We start from the raw sequence: 6,010 nt of genomic DNA on the forward strand, positions 1-6,010 counted from the left end.
CCACACAAGATGCCAAATAATTGTCTGCCCCAGCACACACTTGTTAACCCCTTCCCCACCGCCAGCCCAAGGTTTAACAGGGTATTTGCTCCTGAGCTGCCGAAGGCACATCTGTCCTCCCGGAGAGATTTCTGAGGAGATTAGAATATTCCTCGGCGGTAGAATAAAGAGTCGGCACAGCAGGTGACAGGACGATGTTAAGAAGCCATTGACCCTGTCACTTTATGTGCAATATTTGTTAACACGTTCCCTGCCATCTGCCCGGAGGTGATGGAAGAGTTAACGATGCGGGTGATTTCCCGGGAAGCCGACACACTGGGAATGTGACATACCTACAATGTAAAGTTCTTTGTGCTAATCTGATCCTGAAAGGTTTTCCTGCCGAGCCGAGAATTGCTGCCGACGGTGGATCGTAAGCTCCTGCGCTTTATTAAATGTCAAGAGTCTCTCTCCCTGTCATCAAACCGAGCAGCGTCCACCTGAAGAAAGCAGCGAGATATAGAATATATAGAATAATAGTGTTAATAAGGCCTCCGCCCGCAGCTTTTATTCAATGGGACGAGCGGCGCGGCCTCCCTCTTCTAAGGGATTTTCCTGCTCCCCCTTCCCCCGGGGCTGACAATAAAGAATCTTTGTATTGCTGCCGACCCTCCGCGCTCCAGTCTAAATTTGCCGGACGCGGTGGAGACGGCTAATTCTGCACCCAGGCGATGGAGCGGACACAGGCGCACAGCCCAGTTTAGCAGCGGACACAATCCGCTGAATTGGCAGTCTAAATTTACATGTGGCATTTTAAAGCCCCTTCCAGAGCCGGTGCCACCTTACCTTATGAGGGAACTTCCAGTCCAGCAACTGGTGAAAACAAAATACCAGGAGTGGATCAGCTTCGCCCCAGACCAGGCCAAGAGATTCCTGGACTCACAAAGTTGTAGAGGAACCATCAATAAGTCACCTCGCCGGCTCCAGGAACCAGGGGCCCCCAAATTAAAGAGAAAACAGCAGAAAAAGTAAATAAAAAAAAAACACAATTTAATAATAAAGTGTGAGCGGCTCTTATCGCCCCGAGACAGGATGTGCTCGCCTTTTATCTTCTCCATTCTCAGGGAGTGAACGCAGGAACCACCCCGAGGAATGAATAATCTGTGACCCCCAGCAGCCGTCACAACAGTCACTGTCCCCATTGTCCTCAGAGAACCCTGCCCAGCAGGCGTTATCAGGGAGCCCCGGGCCCCGCATTGTCCTGAAAGATCCCAGCAGATAGCAAAGACCAAAACTGACAATAATAACTGCGAACGACAGAAAAAGTGACCGCGCGGCGGATCCGCAGCGGAAAAAGCAGGACTTACACACCTCCCCTGCGGCCCAAGCGCTCCAGGAGGTGGGTCACCCCCGGTCACAAGGTGCTCCGCGCAGGCAGGACCCTAATTTCATAGTGACAATTATTACACAGGAACATAATAAAAAAACGAGAGCTCACAGCCTCCACAACAAGAAGGAGCACGACAAACACTGCCAGACACTGCTCCCAGCCAATGCAGCAGAGCTGAGTGCGCACAGGTCACTTACTGTCACTCCAGTGAGGGGCTCTAGGCCATTCCTGTCAGGGCACCTTCCATGGCTGAAGTCCTGGGGTCAGTGCGGCTCCTGCGCCATCATACCGGAGCCGCCGCGGCTATTATCATGACGGGTGTGAGGTGAAAGTTTCAGCAGAACTTTATCCGCCAGCTTCTGTCTGACGAGATAATGCCGCGCTCTGCCGCCTCCCTGTGGCCAGACGGGGGAACTGCAGCTGGGGAGAGCGCGACATACCGGCAGGGTGGGGGGACCTACCTGTAGGGACGGCCGAGTGTATATACTGGGGTCTACACGGGGACAATAAAAAACGACGCTCCGGGAAGGGGGGATATATTAACCCCTTCAGCGCTCCACGTGCTACCCGCACGTGCAGGATACACACCCACTTTAAGGGAAGAGTAAGTGAAGGGTTAAGTGCAGCCAGGGCCGAGCGCCCCCGCGACAGTTAACCCCTGCGCTGCTGCTCAGACACTTTACTCCATTGGCTGCACCCTGTGTTTTCCCACAGCCAGGTTTAACCCTCTCACCATTCTGACAAATGGAGACAGAATTAACTCTTCAGGCGCCGCGACGTCTTAAGCCCGGGTGTTCTGTGATGCAGAGGAACCCCTCCCCATAGCCCCCCATTACCTTCAGGGTGGCGGGGCCCCATACTCTGCCCTTCCTGAGCCGCTCTGGGGGTCCCGGGGGCTGTCACTGGCTCTGGATGAGAGCGGCCATGTCCTAAGTATTGTAAGCATTTCCCGGCTGCAACCTCCGAGAGTGAGAGGGCGGGGCGGAGACGCAGGGGCCACAGCTGAGGGGCCATAAGAGAGGAGCTGCAGGTGGCGAGGTCCAAACAGGAATGGGGCAGATAAGTGCGAAAGGGCCACAGGGGGCTGCATAACTAAGATGGGGCCACCGGGGAGCTGAATGAAGGAGAAGGGGCCACATGGGGCTGGATAACTGAAAAGGGGCCACAAGTGTCAGGATGATAAAGGGCTGGTTGTATTTCTGGAGCCCCCAGGAGATGCCATCACCAGAGAATACCCATAAAAAAGAGGGTACAAGGGGATTCTGAGGTAAAGAAAAACATTGAGGACACAGGGTTCTGAGGTAATAACATGGGGGACACAGGGTTATGAGGTAAAAACATTGAGGACACAGGGTTCTGAGGTAATAACATGGGGGACACAGGGTTATAAGGTAAAAACATTGAGGACACAGGGTTCTGAGGTAATAACATGGGGGACACAGGGTTATGAGGTAAAAACATTGAGGACACAGGGTTCTGAGGTAATAACATGGGGGACACAGGGTTATGAGGTAAAAACGGTGGGACACAAGGTTCTGAAGTACAAATATGGGGGGACACACGGTTCTGAGGTAAAAAAAAACGGTGGGACACAGGGTTCTGAGGTAAAAACATGGGGGACACAAGGTTCTGACGTAACAACATGGGGGAAACTGGGGTCTGAGGTAATAACAAGAGGGACTCAGAGTTCTGAGAGAAAAACATGGGGGACACAGGGTTCTGAGGTAAAAACATGGTGGGACACTGGGTTCTGAGGTAAAAACATGGTAGGACACGGGGTTCTGAGGTAAAAACATGGGGGACACAGGGTTCTGAGGTAAAAACATGGTGGGACACGGTTCTGAGGTAAAAACATGGGAGAAAAAGGGGTCTGAGGTAATAACGGGGGACACAGGGTTGTCATGTATTAACATGGGGGACACGGTTCTGAGGTAATAACATGGGGGACACAGGGTTCTGAAGTAAAAACATAGGGACACAGGGTTCTGAGGTAAAAAATATGGTGGCACACAGGGTTCTGACGTAAAAACGGTGGGATACAAGGTTTTGAGGTAAAAACATGGGGTAACAAAGGGTTCTGGGGTAAAAACATTGGGACACAGAGTTCTGAGGTAAAAACATGGGAGACACAAGGTTCTGAGGTAAACACATTGGGGAGACACTGGGAACGGAAAGTGGCCCTCAATAAAAACATAAAAGTGGCCACATGTCGTTTGTGGGTCCAAACTGATTAAAGCCGGGACAACACATGTAGGCGGGGATAACAGAAGTAGGTGGGGCCAGCAATACTGTAGTGCAGCACAATATACTGCCCCAGCAGAACCAAATATCACAGTGCAGCACAATATACGGCCCCAGCAGAACCAGATACCTATAGTGCAGCACAATATACTGCCCCAGCAGAACCAGATACCACAGTGCAGCACAATATACTGCCCCAGCAGAACCAAATATCACAGTGCAGCACAATATACGGCCCCAGCAGAACCAGATACCTATAGTGCAGCACAATATACTGCCCCAGCAGAACCAGATACCACAGTGCAGCACAATATACTGCCCCAGCAGAACCAAATACCACAGTGCAGCACAATATACTGCCCCAGCAGAACCAAATATCACAGTGCAGCACAATATACGGCCCCAGCAGAACCAGATACCTATAGTGCAGCACAATATACTGCCCCAGCAGAACCAGATACCACAGTGCAGCACAATATACTGCCCCAGCAGAACCAGATACCTATAGTGCAGCACAATATACTGCCCAGCAGAACCAGATATCACAGTGCAGCACAATATACTGCCCCAGCAGAACCAAATATCACAGTGCAGCACAATATACTGCCCCAGCAGAACCAAATACCACAGTGCAGCACAATATACTGCCCCAGCAGAACCAAATACCACAAAGCAGTACAATATACTGCCCCAGCAGAACCAAACACCACAGTACAGTACAATATACTGCCCCAGCAGAACCAGATACCACAGTGCAGCACAATATACAGCCCCAGCAGAACCAAATGCCACAGTGCAGCACAATATACTGCCCCAGCAGAACCAAACACCATAGTGCAGCACAATATACCGCCCCAGCAGAACCAAATACCACAGTGCAGTACAATATACTGCCCCAGCAGAACCAAACACCACAGTACAGCACAATATACTGCCCCAGCAGAACCAGATACCACAGTGCAGCACAATATACAGGCCCAGCAGAACCAAATGCCACAGTGCAGCACAATATACTGCCCCAGCAGAACCAAATACTACAGTGCAGTACAATATACTGCCCTAGCAGAACCAAACACCATAGTGCAGCACAATATATCGCCCCAGCAGAACCAAATACCACAGTGCAGTACAATATACTGCCCCGGCAGAACCAAACACCACAGTACAGCACAATATACTGCCCCAACAGAACCAAATGCCACAGTGCAGCACAATATACTGCCCCAGCAGAACCAAACACCATAGTGCAGCACAATATACCACCCCAGCAGAACCAAACACCACAGTGCAGCACAATATACTGCTCCAGCAGAACCAGATACCACAGTACAGCACAATATACCGCCCCAGCAGAACCAAATACCACAGTGCAGTACAATATACTGCCCCAGCAGAACCAGATACCACAGTGCAGTACAATATACTGCCCCAGCAGAACCAGATACCACAGTGCAGTACAATATACTGCCCCAGCAGAACCAGATACCACAGTACAGCACAATATACTGCCCCAGCAGAACCAGATACCACAGTGCAGTACAATATACTGCCCCAGCAGAACCAGATACCACAGTGCAGCACAATATACCGCCCCAGCAGAACCAAATACCACAGTGCAGTACAATATACCGCTCCAGCAGAACCAGATACCACAGTGCAGCACAATATACCGCCCCAGCAGAACCAAATACCACAGTGCAGTACAATATACCGCTCCAGCAGAACCAAATACCACAGTGCAGCACAATATACCGCCCCAGCAGAACCAAATACCACAGTGCAGCACAATATACCGCCCCAGCAGAACCAGATACCACAGTGCAGCACAATATACCGCCCCAGCAGAACCAGATACCACAGTGCAGCACAATATACTGCCCCAGCAGAATCAGATACCACAGTGCAGCAAAATATACTGCCCCAGCAGAACCAGATACCACAGTGCAGCACAATATACTGCCGCCCGCACCACAGTATGAAACTGTATCATCATCCTGAGGACAGCAATACAGTGGAATCCAGGAGGGCCACCGCAGCCACTTGCCGGGTGCATAGGTGCCTGATGCTCCTACATTAAAGCTGAGAGCATCAGATGTTTATGTACCTAGCTGGTGGCCATGAGGAGACCTTGGGTGGCCCCCTAGGCATCGGCCCATGTAGGGTCTATGGCCAGTCCACCCCTGCTAAGGTAATAAAATGAAAATCACAGGGTTCAATGGTAATAAGTTGGGAGCACGGGCTTCTGAGGTACAGGGCACAGGGTTCAGAATTAATAACAGTGGGAACGGCCTTCTGAGGTAATAACATTGGGGAAAAGGGGCTTCTGAGGTAGTAACATAGGGAAACAGGGTTCTGAGGTAACATGGGGGGGCATAGGGTTCTAAGGTAATAACATGGAGG

At 51.0% G+C, this 6,010-nt stretch overlaps 1 protein-coding gene across 1 annotated transcript in view; it reads right to left on the minus strand.

Annotated features, from left to right (window-relative positions):
* Positions 1-1,691, minus strand: part of SOX6 (SRY-box transcription factor 6) — a 298,295-nt gene extending 296,604 nt beyond the window's left edge. Inside the window, 1 exon segment of the mRNA XM_040410826.1 lies at positions 1,567-1,691. The gene's annotated coding sequence lies outside the window, so the exon portion shown is untranslated.
* Between the last annotated feature and the right edge of the window lie 4,319 nt (positions 1,692-6,010).

The sequence above is a fragment of the Bufo bufo genome, chromosome 10 (assembly GCF_905171765.1).
Source record: "Bufo bufo chromosome 10, aBufBuf1.1, whole genome shotgun sequence".
Taxonomy (NCBI): domain Eukaryota; kingdom Metazoa; phylum Chordata; class Amphibia; order Anura; family Bufonidae; genus Bufo; species Bufo bufo.